At 39.9% G+C, this 20,972-nt stretch overlaps 1 protein-coding gene across 12 annotated transcripts in view; it reads right to left on the bottom strand.

The window, feature by feature from the left end:
* Positions 1 to 20,972, bottom strand: part of Zbtb20 (zinc finger and BTB domain containing 20) — a 767,676-nt gene that overhangs the window by 106,450 nt on the left and 640,254 nt on the right. Inside the window, exon 1 of one of the 12 annotated variants that reach the window (XM_055624796.1) lies at positions 17,255 to 17,406. The exons of 10 other annotated variants lie outside the window; for them this stretch is intronic. The gene's annotated coding sequence lies outside the window, so the exon portion shown is untranslated. Of the gene's footprint in view, positions 1 to 12,865; positions 12,903 to 17,254; positions 17,407 to 20,972 lie in introns of those variants that run through there. One more of the 12 variants, XM_055624798.1, reaches the window with a different exon arrangement.

The following is a 20,972-nucleotide window of genomic DNA, read 5'->3' as shown; positions in this document are numbered from 1 at the left end:
ACTTTATGTTTCAGGAATGTGGACAACCTGCCTTTCCCTCCCCAGGGGAATGGAAAGTATACTTGAGTGGAAGTTAGGAGGCCTGGATTATTCTGAGAAGGCTGTTACTGTGAAAAGGCAACTGGCTGGGCCTGCTCCAGACCTTATGGTTATGTAATTCACACATACCAAGGTAGAGGCAGAGATTACTGGATATGTCTCACACTCAGCAAAATTATTCTCACTAGGCCAAGGAAAGAACCCCCTTAATAACACCATTATTATTGTTTTAGTGCGAACGATGAGGGGCTTAATACTTGCTGAGGCCAAAGGGACAATGAAGCTGGCAGAGGATATGTAACCAGCAGTGGCATGGAAGTGGGAGGGCTGAAGCTCTCACTTCAGGACTAGAAGATCAACCTGTTTTCATAAGACTGATGTATTTGATTACACGATGGCTAAGAAATACTTCAGGTAAGATAATCTGAATACTAGATGCAGTTTTTAAGTTAGTTTGATGACCAGTGCTTATTTTAATAGGAATACAGGGCAAACACTTTTCTACCATGATATAAATATTTCTCCAGGTGTTAGCCTTTAGCAAAGCAAACAACCAAACACCACAAACCTCAAAAACAAACAAACAAACAAACAAAGCAAACAACTTGGCAAAGAGAACTACAGAGTTTTTGATTATAAAATAAGAGCACCTTGATTATAATCACCTTAAGGTGTTTGGAGGAAGGAAGATGGGTTCTTTGAACCACATAACTTGGAGAGAAATCTTCAAAGAGTTTAACAGGAGAATAAGCTTCTGAGGAATCAAAAGAGGTGATCATGTTCAGTAAGAGAAGACATGTGACTGATACCTTCAGTTGGCATGCCAGAGAAAGATAAATTCTAGGCAGGCAGGACCTGCTACATATTTTGTGGTGCTCAGGGCTGAATGCAAAAATGTGGGGCCTTTTATTAGAAATTATTAGGAATTTTAAGACAGCCACAGTGACGCATTAAGCTGATATGGAGCTCTTCCATGCTGGGGCCTTGTGCAGTACTAGCACAGGCTGGACACTCATAAAGCTGACCCTGGTTCTTGTTACCATTTTGTAGCAAGACATTCGAGTCCTATTGTCACCAAGATTCAAACTTAAAATCATGTACCAATGTTCTTATGGCTCTCAGTTAACCCTGTCTTCTCAGGATAAGAACACAGATGAATTATACAACCCAGACTAGAGCAATCTGGCATCTGCTTACAGATCTGATAGATTATGAATACATTGGACTCTGCTGTTTCTGTTGTGCCCACCAATCCCAACTTTGTCATGACCTAAGGATGCCCAGGACATCAACGATAGGGAACTGAAACACATTCTGTGAAAACACAGATGAAAACAGGCAAAAGTTACTAAAAGGGAGCTGGGTTTCCTGGATGCAAGTCCTGATTTCTTTCTGTCCTTTCCTTGAGTGGGTCTTAGGCATGTGCATACAGGTTCAGAAGCACAGGTGAGTTACCACAATAGCTCTTTTCAGTTTGGAAAAAAATTGAGGAAATAGGAGAACTTGGTCCCAGCCCAGTAGAAACTCACTTGTTTCACTGACAGTATGCTTACTACCCCTGCACTCTCCTCTGCTTATGCTAAGTTGGAGCTATGACTTCATTCTCCATGGAAGTTAATTTCTCTTTCCTGGATGCTTGGAAGAGGCCAGAGGACATGCTATTAGAGGGTAGCAGTCATGACAACAACAGCAACAAAATCACATGTATTTGTCTTCACCTGCCCTCCTCATGTCATCATTCCAGGGGGAGCCGAAAGGGAAAAAGATTAAAGCACCAACACCAACATCAACAAATAATTGCTGTACAGAGTATGATGAACACAGCCTCTTTCCCAGCCATTTAGGGGCCTTACATATACCGAGCCTGACGGTTGTTGAGACATACCCACAACTTTGACAGATGTTGGTATGCAATGGTGACTACTCCTGTTCTTTCTATAGATGACATTGTCTCATCTATAAAACATGTTATCTGAACTTTTCCTGGTGAAATGATCAAATATCTACTCACCTCAGAAAGGGCATCAATGACAAACCAAAGACTGTATTTCACTCAAGTCTAGCTTGGTACATGAAGTAACTAGGGTTACTTACAAAAGCACGGGCAACTTCGAAGTGGCTACTTCACTGAAGAAAATGCCACATTCCCAACAACTGTTGACTGTCTATACATTCTCAGCAAGGGATGGGGTGCCCAGAACTGTCAACTGTCCATCAATCCCTGGGGAGGAGTACAGTTTTGTGAACCTTTCCTTTCTTTTTTCCATGAGGTAATGTTAATGGTCCCAACAATCTTGTGCAGGTCTCTTGTGGGTAATCACAGCTACTGAAAGTTCGAGAAGGCAAAGGCTATGTTATGCCTGGGTATAGCCTATCACAACTAGCTTACTTCTACAGCCACAATTATACTTTGGTACCAAATCAATGGCTATGTCCCCAATTTAAGATTTTCAAAACTATCTGGTGACAAAGCTTGTCTTTTATTTTGCCTAATGAGTTTATGCTATGTTCAGCAAGGCCACTAGGATTCTTTAGTCTAGTGAGACATGTTTGGACCATTATACTGACGACTACTTTCAAAAACCTGTTTTGTTGAGGTGAGAGAGGCTCACTCATCATTTTCAAGTGTTTTAGCAATTGGTAATTAGTAGAAGCAGTCTTAAAAATTTATATTAAAAAAAAGTGACTGACCTTCACCACAGACACATAAACAAAGCCCTGATTCATTTATTTTAAAATGATTCTTCCCTGCAATAAACAGAAAGCTATAATATGTACATTTCTATATGTGTGCACCATTAGCCTTAGCCATACTGCTGGGAGGTAGATGAGGACAGACGGCTTTCTGTTCGACAAATGAACAGAAAGGTCAGGGCTAGGGAAATGCTACCATTCTGGCTCCTCTGTTATGCTACTCTACAGTTAAAGCACCATTATTATTTCTCCTGACCTTATGCAAACGTTGGACGATATAATTTTTCTGCAAGTATGTTTTACTATTTTTCTCACCCCCTCTTTCGTTTTCCTTCTTTGAGATTTTATAAACTATTGTAATTGTGTTTGTTCTTAAGTTTATGCTTGCTTTTATGAGTTATTATGAGTTTTAGCTTTGAAGAGACCACAGGAAAGAAAGAACTCTCTAAAATGTATAATTATAAATAATGCGGGGACACTTTGTTTGAGGTAATGGTCCCTGTAAGGTTAATGTTTCCAGCGATGCACTGGACTCTCCTCTCCTCAGAGCTCTGAGGTGACAAAGGAGGAGGCACAGGTTTCTCTGAGGTAGGCTGTTGTGCTGAGAGTCCAGGAAAGGCTAGAGCTCATGTTCTACCTTTCCTCCAAACTGCTTTAACTCGGAAATGTCCTCAACTGTGCTGTGCCCGACTAGTCCCAGGCCTTACATAGTGTACGTTGGCTCTACCCTCATGAGGGTATTGTGAACTTATGTTAACGCTCTGTAATCTCTTCTGTTGGTTATCTGTCTACCTAAAAAACACCCCAGCTTCTTGCCTGTTGACATGTTGCTGGTCTGTGTCTACTAATGACATCCAGTGAGTGCTTAGGAAATACAGTTTTAAAAAAAATAAATCCTAAACGTAACGTAACCATGAAGTAAAAACAGTAGAGAAAAAGCACAGAATGAATGTTCGTGTTACACCTAATAAATACTTAATTATGAATTTTCCGTTCTTCCTTGTTTATTTCGAAATGGCAACACATTCATTATTCATACTAATTTGAAAAAAAAAAATCAAGATCAAGATTGTGACTCTCTTTCCTGATTCACATATGTAACACTCTCTACATCAGGACACACGGGAGTAATGTCTGCTCTGTGAAAGTGATTCCTTTCTGAGGACCCTGCGCTACCAATCCCTCTCCACAGCTGCTTCCCTTCAGGGCTCAGACCCTACTCCGAATGCGTCTGAACCTTGGCTGTCTGTCACCCCATCAGGTACCCCCTCTGCAGTTACTACTCAGACATGCAGTGCATGCATTTGGGGACGGCACACAGTGGACTAGGAAAGGTACAGTGCTCTGTTGTACCAGAGCAAGTATTGTAAGGAAGCAGTTACACCACAACTCTTTTATATTCCAGGCATCACACTGATGAATATAATTCATAATGAACGTATTCAACATTTTTCCATCAGTTCAATACATTATTCATAAATATTAGAGATGAGAAAGACTTAGGAGGTTACAGAGTGCAGACCTTCTCTTTGCACTTTCCTTTCCATCAATTGTTGATACTAGCTCAAAAACCAAAACCAAAACCAAAACCAAAACCTAAGCTAAACCCCACCAATAATTACAAAATAAAATAAAACAACAAGTACACAAGGAAAACAGAGGATTCACAGGTTTTATAAGTAGAAAGGAAAGCTCAAGAGCCTGTATTCTGGTGAGGGTGTGCGACTGGAAGAGTAGCTGACTTTACCTAGTAGAAGGCTGACCTTGCCTGAATCTTCAGACAGGCCGGCCAAGAGAATAGAATGCCACTTTCTCCCCTTGAGGCTGCAGTTCAAGGCAAAGCCTGAGTTCTTGGCTAAATGTTCACTGTTTGACTCTGCATCCTGGTGTAGATTCAGGACTCACATATGCCAGATAGCTGTAGTTAGGACTCAGGGTGAAGAGAAGATGGGCAAATGAATAGAGTTAAAACTACTGGAGAGTAAGCCAGGCACAGTGGTGCATGCCTGTAATCCCAGCACTCAGGGAAGCTGAAGCAGGTGGATCTCTGTGTGTTCGAGGCCAGCCTGGTCTACAAAGCATATCTAGGACAGCCAAAGCTACACAGAGAAACCCTGTCTCCAGGGAAAAAAAAATACTAAAAAAAACCAAAAAGCTACTAGAGAGTGCGCCCTGGGATTATCTGTACTATCAAGATGGGAAGACTTTGCAGATGCTCCTGTCTCTCTAGAGGAATGAATGCATGCATTTTCATATTCTCAGCAGCTGGTTCCTGTTGAATGCCATCAGGATGATTCAGCCACCCACCAGGAACACCAGTAACAGCAAGTGCACATACAGAAATCTGCAAAACTTTTTTCTTTTGATGCCAACAGTATTACTCTGGCAAAGGCAAAGTCCTTCAGTGAATTACCAGTTCTCCTAAATGTGACCCTGTTTCCCTCACAAATACCACAGAAGTGGAGTGATGGGGAATTAAAAGGCAGCTTTCCTGACCTGGCATACCCTGCTGTCAGCCCATCATTGCATGCCCACATTATCTACTGTGCTTTCTCACCAGCACCTTGAAGGACCAATATCCATATGTACTTTGCTTCCCTTGGATGCTGCCCTTCCTACAGCTGAACCCTGGCATTTACTGTTAGTTCTAACTCTGTCTTTATATGCTTCAATTTTAAAAAATCATTTTTCTGTTTTTAGTGGTTTTTTTTCCCTTGCAAAATATGTGATTACATCTTTGGAAAAACAACAATGTGTACAAAAACTATACTGACCATAAATCTCATTAATAGAGAATTACAATGCCACACTTTGGACAATTAAAATTTCCCTACTTTCCTCTTCACCAAATTTAGCAGAAATTAGATCATTCAGGGAAGAAAATGCCAAAGATGACAGCTAGCCTTCACCAAGCCTCACTGCTGTATTTTCAGGTCTCCAAAGTAAAATCTGGGGACATTCGGCACGGAGTCAGGTGCTCTCAATGGCTGTAAAAGTATATGGCTGAAGAGGGAATCTATAAATGTAATGAATACACAATTGGCTTATAACAGATGCAACCAAACTGGAATTTGAGATCTTGACCTGCTCTCCAAAGCGAAAGTTTCTAGTTCAAGTTACAGACAGAGCTGTAAGAAGCTCATTAATCACATAAACCAGGAATACAAGTCGACACTTTGGGGATGCTGCAAAGAGCCGTCCTAAGTGGCCAAAGGCCCGTGGGGAACCTGAGAGATGACATGACACTAAGACTCCACAGCGAGCCACACTCACATCTTTTATGGTGTACTTGAAGCTGGAACTGGCCATGATCACCACTGTACTAAACCTCTAGGAGATAATTTAAGGTTTGTGAGGAAGGAACAGGCACAATTCGGGTTTGTGTAAGGAGATTCTATACATTTTAAACCAGATTCTATTATTCTAAAATCATTCTGTAATTGACCAATAAGATACTGAACTCAACTTATGATTTTAAGGATTATATTAATAGGGAAAAACCTAGACATAGGTTTTGTTAGAAACCCCTAGAATTAGGACAGCATTAGTGACAGTAGTAATGAAATTGATATTGAGTAGTAATCATGGACTATTTGTGAGGCTAAACACTTTAGAGATGACATTTCCTAAAACCTTTCTAATATCCAGGCAAGGTGGTCACTCTTTTCCTGTTTACAAATATGGAAAATGAGGCCCAATAAAATTATGTATATTGCCCTAAATTATATAGAATTGTCTACTTTACACACTAGGAACTAGGAACTTATCTGTGAAACAGAAGATGACAAGGGTCAGTAAAATATACATTGTGTCATATAAACAAGGAGGGAGAAGTTGCTCTTATTTGGGATTCTGAGGAGAAAGGGATGAGAAAATATGGAGCATGTTTAGGAGACAAGGAGGAGTCCAGCTCTAGTATGTGTCTGTCAGCTCAGTGAGTCAGCACTGCCTGATTAGAACTCCGACTGATATTCAAATGCAGGAGTCTTAAGCAAATTCCTAGGGAGGAAGGTCGACTTCTTTTGAAAAGAAAGTTGTGACTTTGTACTTCTTTCCTCCCTTCTCTCTCCTTTTCATCTTCTCCTTCTTTTCTTTTTTTTTTTTTTTTTTTTTTTTTTGGGGGGGGGGAGCAGGGGAGTAGTGTAAGCTCCAGAGAGCCCCTAGGACTCTTCCATATTCCATCATCTTCCAGAACACAGAGGTACCCTCACCACACAGCCCCGCCCCTGCCCTGTTTAAGGTGAGGTTACTGGCACCAAGATAGGGACCTGGAAGGCTTGGTGCCTTTAATCTCTTCTTTAGTTCCTTCGGGAATATTGATCCTTCCCTAGCTCTGCAGATCTGTTTGGGGCACGAGTACACAGTGGTCAGGAAACTTTTCCTTCATGTCCCAATTTATCTTTCTCATTGTAAGAACAACTTGTCACTCTGCTGTGTGAAATCTTCCTTATTGGAAAAGTTAGTGGCTCAATCCCAGATACAACTCTATTAGGCTCCTGATTCTCTGTAGAACCCACTTGCTTCTTCAGAACCTGTGAGTCCCAGGAACCAGTGTGCAGCACCACTGGTCCTAATATATGTGTGCAGCTTTACTTTGTCTGTTTCAAGCTTTTCCATTAAAAATTTGTTTTCCAAATACAAACCATACCCCTACACACCCTACCATGTGTATACATACATACATACACACACACACACACATACACATACACACACACACACACATATCAGTTACACTATGCCTCTTTCTCTCTATACATACATAACATACATACATGTTATATATGTGTGTATGTATGTAAATAGGAATTAAATTTACATGGTATAGATAGTCCAACATTCTTTCACTGAGATGCCTTAGGTCCCTTCGTTCTTTGAGACGTGATGATTCTGACTCTCTAATGATAATATTTGCTTTGTGGTCATTTAAAACCGAGCTTGTCGCCTTCAAGCAAGAGCTCAGCAACTTGTTGTGGCAGTCACACTCCTATAGCTCTTTAAGCATACGCGCACAGTGGCTTTCCACAGCCATTATCTCGCTGGACAAGCGAAGCTCATGATGTTACTGTAATTCCCTGGAAGAGCTGAGTTCGGTCATTGATTATACTCTATAGGAAAAATACTGCCTCTCTATCCACTTTAAAAATTGATTGACTCTTCTTTTCCATATCTGTTAATTCCAGCCACAAGCTTTAAACATCTCCAATAGCTAGTCATTAGTCCCCACCCCATCACACTCTCCAGTCTCTCTTCTGACCTGGCTCACTCAGTTCACTCTTACTGATTGTAATCACACATGCTTCGCTGTCGTTACATTTGTCATGGTGCTTGTTAGAATTATCATCATTCCCGCTGCACCTTAGTTCAACATATTCAGTGTGTCTGAACTTTGTTGTCTTTAATTTCTTCAGTTAGGTTTCAACTAGATATGTCATTTTACATGATCAAGAAATATCCTGCCAGTCAAATGACTCTGATATAGTGATAAAAGATTGTTAATTGGGAGCAAAATCTTAAGACTAAAGAGAATTTTTTTAAGTTCGGATAGTGGCATTTCATTGACCTTGAATCCACAGGTTCAACGTTTATTAATGTTAACTTAGTCCTTCAGAGTAATCTATTAAAGCAATAGATATAAAATATGTATAATATGTATCTATGAATGCATTGACTTTAACGAATTAAGGAAGATCTAAGTATCTTTAAAAGAAATACTAAGTCTGATGCACACTGACCATTCACTGACTTTCTGATATAGCCTAAAATGTTCTTTTGCTTTACTCAAAGCCTGATTTTTTTTTTTTTGCTCTTATAGTATGAAGATTATAGAGTGAGAATGTACTTCACAGGCAATGCACATATCTTTTAACTTTTGTTCTTTTTATGGTCATGGTATGTGCATACATACAAATAAATGCACAACAGTTTAGCTTCAGAAATGTTTATCCTAAACTCTAAAAACACAGCTTAAATAGTACACTTGTTAGCTGGTATCTCATCATTGCTGTTTATGTTATAAGGCTCACAGTGCCACTTTATAAAAGATATATTCATTTATTTTCATGTTTAATCTAAAGTGTAGAGTTTCAGGACTGGGAATGGATTGCAGATTGTTCTCTCCTGGTTATTTTTGGCTTTAAGTCTATTGATCATTTTATCATTTTCTTGTGTTAAACTGCTTTAAACACAGCACAAATGTTATTCTCATCATGCCAGAAATGGGTTTGGAATTGATTTTGAGTTTCCATTAATTTTATTCTTTGCTCTCTGTGAGAAGTTTTTCACTTGTTTAAACTGAGAAAGATACTTTTGTTCAGAAGATGTGGGAGCACAACACCAAGGGGGTCTCAGCTGGCCAGGGAAACTCCCATGTTCTACTTTACAGAGGCAAAAAGTGGCTGAATTCGCTACCATGGACTTTGCTGAAATTAGTGAAGACTCGTTCATCTGAATGCAGTTTTAAGGGCCTCCTCCCTCTCCTCTTCACAGAAGTGCTCAGCAAAGCACACATCTTCTGAGCAGCCCGCCTGATTGGTCCGGGTTGGCACTGTTTCAGTGTTTGGCCTACGGCGGCTGCTTAGGAATAATTTTGTCTCATCCTCTCTATTTTCCTGGACTGTATCAAACTCAGACACGTGGTGCGAAAAGGAAATCCAAGTCTTTTAAAACTGCTATTTCTTTTGGTAGTAGGGCCAATGCAGTTCTATTTTGGCCAAATGATCTTATCGAGATTTAACAAGAGATACTCAATAATACCTCCAATCTGTGTGAAGACATCAGACCAAGGGAGATAATTTATTATATCTTGCATACAGATACTTCACCTCCTGGCACCAGAGAAGGACAATGACCAAACTTATTACTGGTACCGAAGATAATACAAACTGGCAAGAATGCTGTGGCAATTACTCATTTTGTTTAGTGTAAAAAGAAATAAACAAGTATTTCTTTCTATATTAAAACAGACACTAGAGGTCTATTTTCAGTCATTGTTGAAGGTTTTTTTGCTCCTACAAAGGCACCTTACAAATCTGCCTTGCCATCCACGATGCTGTCACAATTCAGAATTTGTAGCATTTCAGCCAGATTCTCTAGACTAACTAGATGAAACAATTGCATCACAGCATTAAGATTCCTTTGCGGAGTCAAATGAAAGGAGAGCGGTACTGTTCAAATAGCTTGAAAGGCTTGCCATGAACACAGTGAAACCCTGTACATGCTATATATTTTTCTAGGTTTCTAGTACCAGTCCCTAGTATAAAAACTGTTCGGCTTTCACTTCGCACTTAGGATTATCAAGAACCACAGGGAGAAATTTAGATAGGTAAACTTCACTTCCCACGCTATCCTTACTGCTCCCCTGCAGTTTTGTTTCTGAAAAATGATTTCTGTCTTTAAAAAGTGCCAGGAAATCTCTTCCTCCAGCTATACTGGCTTTCATTTTATGTGTGTATCATGGCACACCTTACAACAGAGAGTCCCACAAACTGCAGTGGGACGTTAATTTAAATACAGACTTAGGGGGAAGAGCTCCATCTACTGCATCAGTTAGATCACAGTTTGTACCCTGTAGTTATCCTCTTCATTACTTTAACACTTGGAAGCCCTGGACAGAAGAGATAAATCAGAGACAGGACCTTCTAAAACAAGCTGTGAATCAAATGCTCTTTTGGATATTTCGCTGATGCCCTAAGACCCCTTCCCTTTGTCCTTCCTAGTTTTCAAAGCTTGCCATGTTTCAATATAAAACAAATATGGGATGCTTTGCCATATGAACCATTTCTCGGAAGCAACAGAAAGTCACTGGCATTGAAGAAAAAGCCTTAGGTAGGTGAAGAAAAGATGCATGAAGAAAATCTCTATCCCTGGCAGGTTGAATAAACTCGGAAAATGCAAAGAAAAGGGTAGCCTTTTTACTCCTCCTACCTTGTATGATTGCTGAGAAAGGCTACAGCTTCCAGGATCAGCTCTCTGGGTTCTCCTTGGCTGCACAGTGTAGCTGTGGCATTGGGAATTTGCTATGGCTTCCTAAGATTATAGGGAAATGCTTCAGCAAGCCAAAAAAGTCACAAACAAAATTCAAAAGGACAAAAAAAAAAAAGCATAAAACAGCTGATTTTATTGGAGAAGGTCTTGGCATTTTCCTACATATGCCACAATTTTCTTTGGAAGTTTCTAGTTTTATGATCAGAAAAATTATTATGTCATACTTCTTATTGCTATTTTTTTTTCAGGGTTGTGATGGTGTAGCATGGACAAACAGACCCAGGAGGGGCAAGGTAAAGTTTAGATCTCCTGTTTCCTTGAAAGCTTTCTAGATCACAGGTTTAGAAGTTTCTTCCTCATAATACCATGACATATGGAAACATAGTCTACTAGATTAGAAAGGGATAAAAAATAAAAATAAAAAACAAAACAAAAAAAACACTTGTTAACACACTAACAGAACACAGCAAGCGGTCTCTGATTAAACTTCAGCATTAATGCAGGTGCATGAAATGCAGGAGTGTGTAAGAACTATGGAATAAGGTAATTCATGGGAATATAAATAGATGCTTGTAAGCATATCACACAGAGAGAGCCAACAGTTTATTAGATTTTTAAATTACAGAAAAATGATAAATAACAAAAGTTTACTAGTTCTTTTATGTAAAAACAGAATTAATGTAAATGTTAAGTGGCTTCATGTATCTTTTGCTGTATGTGCAAGTATACATTCATATATGTTTATATATACCTGGATAAACACACACACACACACACACACACACACACACACACACACACCCCTACATAAAGTAATAATGATTGGCAATGAAAGGAAACATGTCGAATGAGAATTAAAATTCTGAATTACTTCAAACTGGGTATTGAAAATATCAGTAGGCTACCTATAGGCTTCTTAGTATTTCTTTCTAACACACAGAATTTTAAAATTTGATCTTAAAGCACATAAAGAAAAGCTTTATGTGTACTTTGTTAAAAACCAATCATTTACATTTATTATAATATTTTTAATTCATAAAACAAAAATATAAAAACAAAACAACAACAAAACTCAAATGGTTAATTAGATATTTTACAAATCTTTTCAAGACAAGTTCACTTCTGAGTCACAAATTAAGTATGAGAAATTTTATCTTAGAGGATAACTTGTCCGAATAGTTACAAAGGTCCCCCAAATTAAAAAAATATCTTCACCATAACTATAACAAACAGAAAGAATCAATCAGAATTGCAAAGCTTGAGAGGGACATTGCAGACCTGAGAGAGATGGCTACATGAGGCAACATCGAACCGAGTTACGGAGATAAAGCTTTCTGGAAAATGAGAAGTGTGTCCATCACAGTGGAGAGACTGCAATTCAGCATCAATGACGACAAACCAATAACACCTGAGTATGTGTCTGCAGGAGGAAGCTACAGGGCCAACTAAGCAAAAAGAGAATCCACTTCTTTTGTCATTTGCCTTTGGAAGGCTGGTTAAAAAAAAAAAAGCCTGCACAAAAGATACATGTGTTCCTTTTCTGGTATTATTACAGGCCCACCTAGATTTAGCTTTCGATTCCAGATGAGATCAGACATGTTCAGACTAGCACATCTCTGCTCTGTAAGCACTGAGCTGCTAGAATGTTACTGGCAAATTCATGTATCCCTAAATTTATGCACAATAGATGCCCTTAAAAATCTGCAAATCTTCTGTTTCAGTCAAATTCCTCCTTGAGTTAATTTTTTTTTTCTCCGTTTACTCTGCTAGTAATAAGCCAGAAAGTTAAGGCAGGCAACTCGTACAGGAAAGAAAAGTTGAATAGTACTTACCCTAAGTACAGTGTGCAAGCCTGAGTGGGCAATTCACTTTCTCTATGATAGTTAGAAGGGCATCCAGCTCTGAGCTCAGCTCCTGCCCCTTTCCCTTCTGGAAAACTGAGGAGACTCACTGAAGGTGCCTCACAGAAGAATCCCACAAACCGACAGCCTTACCTGTGGCCATTCAGAAGATTGCATTGGTGTGTATTTAAAACTATGAATAAAGTCAGAGACAGCGCATGCTCAGCAGGCAATTTAAAAATATTTATAACATTGTTTTCTCAAAAACAAATTTCCTCAAACAAAGCAAAACTCATATTTCTTACCCATGCCAAGTTTAACGTTCTAAGACAGAGCTGTTTTGGAGTTTTCTGTTGGGGAAAAAGGTTTCAAAAAAAAAAAAAAATTTTTTTTTTTTTTTTTTTTTTTTTGAGCCGAAGGAGAATAGTTTTCCCTTCCCTTTTGGGTACGCTTAAAGGGGTGGAATAAATTTTTCTTCAAGTTTCAACAGAATTCACCATTGCTTATAAAAAGACATTGCACATTAAAGGTTCATGAAAAATAATTTCAGAGCAAGTAACAAGAAACCAGAAACTACAGATCTTAAGCATATAGCGGTCACCTGAATCTTTAAGGCAGTCTTGTGTGTTGTAACACAAAAACACACACACACAATCAGGATCCAGTATGTTCTGTATGGCAAGAATAATGAATGAATAGATAACCTTTGCATATCGAGAGAAGTTAGGCTTTTTTTTTCTAGCTAAAATATGAACTCTTCAAAACTAAAAAAGAAATAGGCCAAATTTTAGAGTAAATCCAGCAATAATTGTCAGTATAATTGCTTTTCATAGCAAGTGTGGAAAGGTAGTTGATCACACATTGGTCAGTTAAATTTTGAGATATATAAAATAAAATTTTGATGGAGTTAAGGTTTAAAAACACCAATTGCATCAAAAATGCCTGTCTCTCTCTTGTTTGAGAATTTCTCTTTCTCTGCCTTGAACACCCTAAATATCCCATTTACCACCTATCACCACACTCGGAACGAACAGCCCACAGATCTCAAAGACCTTATTTAAACCTCTTACTTAATTCTTAAGTCTCTGAATGGGTTGCAACTCCTGCTCCACTTTCCAGTGGTGCTCAGCTGGCCTCACAAAAGCTCCACAGACATATTCTTAACTGTCTCTGATGTTTTCAAGCTCAGCAGAGGGTGCCAAAAAAAAAAAAAAAAATCAAGGATTGAAAAAAAAAGTTTATTAAAGTGAAACCAGGAGTGCAGATTTGAAGAAGTTGCCTCTACTTTTATTTCCCTCGGAACTCTGCACAGGTGTTTCCTAACTTACACTGCTGTGCAGGCTGCTGAGGAGGAGGGGTAAATGAAGGTGAGGGAGTAGGCCAAGGTCTGACCAGCAGGCATTAGGAGCTGCAGCCTCCTGTGTTAGTGGATGTGTTTAAAAATGGACCCCCCAAAAAAGCCTGGAATGAGGTTTTCTTTTTGGCAAATGATTAAACCACTACACTGAAATAATTAAAGCTTTGTCCTTAAATAAAGCATCAGATCAACAGAACAAAAACAAGGATAAAAATTGCACACACATATGCATGCGTGCACACACTCTGACACGCAGATACACAAAACTAGCGGGTGAACGGAGAAGGAAATTAAATAAAAGAAAACAAACAGAGTTCTAACAGGCCATTCTCCAGAAAGAAATCTAAATAAAAAGTCATATGATATCTGATAGTGCAGGACGCGTCGCCAAGAACCAGAGCGGATTGCCTCCAGGAAGAAAGGGCCAGTGTATTCCAGCTCAAAGAGCTTTTCTTTCCTCCTCCTCTATTTTTTCCCCTTTCTCCTCGACTGTGAATGTGTTACTCTCAGGTCAGATCTACGAAGAATCCCAGAATGACAGCTATCACCTCTCACTGTACTTTCACAGCACAGCTAGCTGATGGTTGCTGCCTGAGTTGGATCAAGGGGAGCCACTGCTGCTCTCAGCAAGAGCCCCGTCCGTCCTAGTCCTCCCTCTGTCCCTCTCAAAAAACACTCTGGTCACATCAAAAGCTAGAGAGAGTGAACGAAGAAGGGCGGGAGAGGAGAGACACACACAACCCAAAATATGCAGCTGCATATACACAACAGCTGCAACAACAAAAGGGGTCAAAAGGGGAAAAGAAAGAAAAAGAAAGGAAAAGAAAGGAAGGAAGGAAGGAAGGAAGGAAGGAAGGAAGGAAGGAAGGAAGGAAGGAAGGAAGGAAGAAGCCAAGCAAAGTGTGGGTAGGGGGAATCAAGTGCAGGAAAACAACAACAACAACAGCAACAACAAACCCCTAAAAACCCCAAGCAACAAAATCTTTTGCCTTCAATTTAAAACTTTTTAAAGACTTAGTTTCTTTTATTTTTGACGACTGACTTTCATTTTAGGATTGTTCACTCCTTAAGCACTATTAAAAGCATTACAAATTCTACAAAAATATAGACATCTGAGTATAATTCAAGAATTTTCCTCAAGAAAACATGTAACTGTAACAAGTGACCTACCCTAGAAATATCGGATTTGCCCAAACTTCCTCTACTTCTAGTATCCTCCTGTGAGGGTGAGGTCAAGTGCTAGCTTGGCCACCCAGTGCCAGGTTTAATTTGAGGGTCATTACTGAAGGAGCACACACATAGATGGGTTCCCCAAAAGACTCCTTGTTATCAAGTTACTTCAAACACAAGGCACTGAGACTTCCCAGCCAGGAGCATTGACTAGTGAGGCGTTGCCCTCTGCCCCATAAGCACGGTGCCCTCAAGAATCACAGATAGACACACATTTCACAAATATGGGAAAATGCATATGCCTGTAGTTTTTCTTATAGTGCCTACCCTCAGGGACAATGAATACATTTTATTTTTCCATAAATGGGAGGAAGAGCGAAGGAGTTTCTGACTCGTGAACAACTGCTGTAGTTGCTTCCTTCTGAGCCACAGTTGTGTGCAGTTTGTGCTCAGCCCGGGCTGTGTTTGCAGGTTTTGGTGGTGGCGCCTGTGGCTACTTCCCCTTTGCTCAGTTTAGTGTCCATTACGTACCTTCAAAAGATTACCAAATGACACTCTAAATGTAAACGCATTAAGAGTAGAACTTTCAGAAAGAAAGCACTTCCCTGGGATTATAATTCAAGAATATTAGTATAAAAATATAAAGTGTACAGCATGTATTAAAAAATAAAACAGTTTACTACACTTTGCATACACACTTCACGTCCTGATTCCTCTTTTCTTTTGTTAGAGGATTAATATGAAAATGATAAGCATTCTGGAATGTTTGCTACAAACACAAATTTAGAGTGGAAATACACACGCATAGGCAAAACATCAAAAAGAATACAAAGCTATGTGGCAATCAGAATTGTTGAAAAACCTCCGTCTAGACTATATTTTGCTTGAACTAATATATCATAGATGGGACAAATAATCTCTCTGGGGGGCTGGTCATTTATGTCATAGGAACAAAATATAAAGATAAACATTTACTCCTTACTACCTTTTCTTTATAACTGACAAGTGACACAAGTGATGCTCTTTAAACAGATGGATGCAAAAACTTGGGAGAGCAAATGAGCTGTTGTACCCCATTGGTATTTTGGGAGCTCAAATTCCATAATTAACTTTTTACCCAAGTGGCAAAAGTAGAGGATGTTCTTGCCGCTAAATTGATTATTTGATGGACTCTTACGCTTTCTTCTGCAAGATTTCAGGGACACAAAAACGGTACAGACATGCTAAGAGGAGATGCATCCTGAGTAACTTTTACTGCAAGTAGGAAAGAACAGCAGAGTGAGCAGAGGAACAGTTGAATTTAGAAAGACTAGAAGAGGAGAAAAGAGCAACACAGCCAACTTAATTAGTCATTCCTTTTAATTTTTCATGTATATATGTAGGGGTGATGGAGAGAAAAGATAACTAGGTTTCTTTTGAATGTCTTTGTGTCTTTATAGAGTAATGTTCTGTTCCTGTCTCTTTCTTTTTTAGGAAAAAAAAAACTAATAAAAAAAGAGAAACATATATCAGACATTACCCCCCCCCCCTCTTTGTAAAGAACTCTTTGTTCTCCAGTGAAAATGCTGAAAAATCCCCGGGCAGCTACTCCCTGAAACAAGTGCAAAACACTTAGAGGCTTTTGGGCTGGCTGGGAGCCAGGAACCCTCCCGCTGTCTGGTTAGAAGAGGAAAAAAAGAAGAGAGAGGGGAAGAGAGATGGGGGAGAGGGAGAGAGAGGGAGTGAGGGAGAGGGAGCGAGAGGGAGAGAGAGAGAGAGAGAGAGAGAAAGAGAGAGAAATTGGAGCTTCCTTTTAACAGACATAGGAAGCAGCGTTTTTTCTTTTTCTTTCTTTTTTCTTTCTTTTTTTTTTTTTTCAAAACTGGCGGTCAAGCGTTAAGTAACTCCTGTCTAAATCCACCTGCTAGAAATGAACTTGGGTACCCCCCAGGGGTGCACAAAGACAGGGAAGACAGTAACACACTCCATACTCTCTCCCACCCCCCGGGTACTGCTTCCATTCTCCCTGCTCCCATACACAAATGCCCACAGCTTCTCACGCCACCCCTCTTACCCCCCAACAACAAACACAGCAAAATACATGCTCCCTCAGTCTCCTTAAAAAAAAAAAAAAAAAGCCTTTCCACCTCGGTTGCGACACAGTGATAAGGGGTAGAACATCTCATACCTGGTGTGAATGCTAATCAGTCAGGAGTTCTCCTTTTCCCAAGACAGGGAACTGTTTCCTTCCAAATTTATTAGAACCTCCTCCACTGCCTCTTTGAAAAACCTTCTTTGTCACCCTCTCCCAAGTCCCGATACTTCTTTAAAAAAAAAATGGCTTCGGAGCTCCTTCTATTCTTGATATTGATTCTCTCTCTCTCCCCCCCACCCCTCCTCCTCTCTCCTGTCTGTGTCTCTTCTGAGTGGTCTATTGATAAGTCCCTGGAGGCTCTGGGTCAGCCTGCCCGTAGGAAACCAGACACAATGCACAAATCTCCGAGTGCCATTCTGCCATCAGCAAGCAGACCACGTTTAGGAGAGAGAGAGAGAGAGGAAAAAAAACAGTAGAGCAAGAGACAGAGAGAGAGAGAGAGAGAGAGAGCGCAAACGAGGGAGGGAGAGAGAGACTGAGAGAGAGGAAGAGAGAGGGAGGAGAGAGAGGGAGAGACAGAGACACACCGAGAAGGAGAGAGAGTGTGTGAGAAAAAGACTGATTGGAACAGGAGGGAGGGAGAAAGAGAAAGGGAGAGGGAGAGAGAGCGCGAGAGGGAGAGCGACACTGCCAGTCAGGTTAATCATCCCTACTTTAATTAGCTGTTCGGCTTAGACATAAAACAATTGAATTTGAATGATCTGTCAGCAGGCTCGGCTGAACCAGAGGGGAAAGCGAATATTACAAAAAGACTGTTGGTGTGTTCTGATAAGCAATACTGCTCGTACTGACAAACCCTCAAAGGGGGAACTATTAAAACTTACAACTAAACAAAAAGTGCAGATACAAATGGCACTAGATAAAGGTCTTTTTTTAAAAAAAAAATGCAGTTTTCTCTCCTAGTTTTATGAATCGTAGATATTTGTAAGCAGGTGTCAGCATACTGGGTGTTTGTGTGTCATGTCTGAAAGTTTATTAACGATGGGCTAGGAGTGTAGCAGACAGATGCTGCAGAGAACAAGACAGGTACAGTCGGATGCCGAATCTAGATCTTGGAGGGAAATGGATGCTGGAGAAAGAGGCACTATGGCAAGAGATCAGCACAGACAAAGTCAGTGGGCAGACAGGCAAACAGATTTTAGGCACGGCACATTCTTGTCTAAAAAGGCAAAAGTTCTGAGGCAATAATAGGTGCAAAACAATCCATCCATCCTCCTCTCCCGGGTGCACTCCAAGGTACAGTTAAAATGGATTAATCTTTGTGACAAACAGAGCTGGCAAAGCAGACTACGGCAGACACTGAAGGCGATTTGCAGACCCTGAGAATACAAAGCTGGAAAAAGACCTAGAGATGAACCTCTCCCACCCCTAAATCAGCAAGGGAGAAAACTGAGGCCCAGAAACTGAGAGCAATAAATCACAAAAAGGCAATAACTGTGTTAACATAGCACCCACAGTTCTAGAAGCCTGGCAAGCTGTTTCACTGAACCACTAGAATTCCTAAAAGGTTCTGGCTCAACAGATATGAAAATCACCCTTGCCTCCAGAATAGAAAGATTCCTCCATCTAAAGAATTAGTGCAAAATCCTCTATTCGCCCCCACCCCCCAAACATCTACATGGGAGGAAAAATAATTTATTGGTTCAGTATGAATGCTAAGCATAAGGGATTAAAGTTCTTGGTTCATTCTCAGAGTAGACCAGAGCTTGTAACATTATGGGGTCCCATCTGAGCACAGCACAGCTTGTGCTACATTTTCAAGTGAACACAGGCAGTGGATTGATCACCCAGAGTTTACAGTCTCCTTGGTGAATGTTATCTGCTACGTGCCACCATGTAAGAAGATGTGGCTTTTTCATACGACACATTTCTAAAATACGGGCACCGTGTAGGTGAAAAGAGATTGAGTCTTTCAGGTTATGACAGAGTTTTAAATTACTAATGAGATTTTTCTACCTGGAAGATTAGCTATGGGCAACTTTTCTGATATATTTCAATTGAAAACAAGCCACCAAAATAAAAGGGGGCAATTGTGTTATTTGCTCATGAATTTGATTACATCTTTTTTGGGGACACATGATCACACTTAGTACAGAGCTCTCTCTTGATAACAGAAAATTGAGGGTGCGTGTTTTAAAAGGAGGAGGTGCTTATAAAAAGAACAGTGCCATCAGATGCTACTGAAGAGATTAAGCCTCTTGTCCTAAAACAAGAATCATGACGTGTATAAAAGCAAAAACTGTCAGTCATGCTTCAGTAACGATGGTGCTACTTAGGGTGAAAGAAGAAAACCGAAAGAAATGTCAGGCACCTGGAACCCACTCAAGAGCAAGGCATCTGAAAGAAGTTATAGCCAAAGTGATTTAGTTTATTTGCACACTGACCTCTTTACTAACAGCTGCTGTGACTAGCCAGAAACACAAGGTCCACAGCCATTTTGGAGGTGAGGGAGACAGAATTGATTTTGACATTGGTGGATCCTCCAGCAGGTTTCAAAGTATACGACAGGATGGGAGGTGTTTACAAAGACGTGTATGAAGAGCACAAGCTGTGCTGCAAACAGCTTTATAACATTAACAGCATTTCACAAGACACAGCTTTGTTCAGAGCCTCAGTTTTCCCATCTGTAATATGTGATATTACTGGCCCAGTTGAGGATGGCAAAGATTAATAGAAGGAAAGCACAGACTTGTAACTACTTGGCAGTTATTAAGAAAGGCTTAATATGAAGGTTGAAAAGCAAAATTATAATCTGTGCATGTACTGAGTGTGTTCTTTTCAAAGCCTGACGTAAAACCAGGTAAGAAAACAAAGATGGAAGATGCAGACTTCTATTAGATAGGGCTGGCAACAGAGATTGATGAACTTTAGAACCCCAAATTTCTAAAATATAAACTAACAAGGTGTTAGGTCATCTGAAGGCTATGAAATCTCAGAAAATCAAGTTCAAGAAACACTTACTTCCTGACTCACAAAAGAGACGATAGCCAGTATATTCTGGGACAGTTTCTTTGGATTTAGCAGTCTATTATAAATTACTGTCACAGCAATACTATGAGTTAGGTACCCTGGTGCCTCCACTTCATAGCAGAGAAGACTCAAGTACAGTGAGGTCATGGAATTTGCTAAGTTACAGAGCTGTAAACAGAGCTGGGATTAAACACAGGCAATATGAGCCTAAGTCTGCATTCTCAGCAACAGTGCTATCCTGGCATGAACTGGTAGGTTAAAGGAACAGCAAATGAATAAAAGGCATTTAAAATTTTTATTAGAAATAATGTAAGTCTCATCATTATTACTTTAGAGTCCCCTGAGCTTGGACTATGTCATTGGTGCCTCTCAGGCACAGCCCTTGATCAGAAGCCAGGGCACACATGCCCTGGCACAGTGCTGAGACAGGATGAGGTGAAGCTTGCTGACCATGGCCACACAGGGCATTCAAGTATCTGATGGTATTTTTAGCACTTTGAGGGTAATGTTAGCACACAGGTTATTAATTGGCTTAATTCCAGTTTGGATAATTACATCGTGTCTCTTTAATTTTTCCCCTGACAATGCTATCCGTCACTCCCTGTCACAGACGTGCTCTTTTAAAAAGCATATGAACACACACAAACATGTAGTTATATTTAAGGTTTGCATAATCACTTAGGCTGCTGCTTCCCCCTCCACACTAAATGCGTAGTGTATAATATACATATAATAAAGAAATGAATAGGGAAAAGAATGAAAGTCATTATAAAACAAAGAA

Source organism: Psammomys obesus, unplaced genomic scaffold (genome assembly GCF_907164565.1).
Source record: "Psammomys obesus unplaced genomic scaffold, mPsaObe1.curated_primary_1811, whole genome shotgun sequence".
In the NCBI taxonomy this organism is placed as follows: domain Eukaryota; kingdom Metazoa; phylum Chordata; class Mammalia; order Rodentia; family Muridae; genus Psammomys; species Psammomys obesus.
This window is presented reverse-complemented; position numbering and strand designations above follow the sequence as displayed.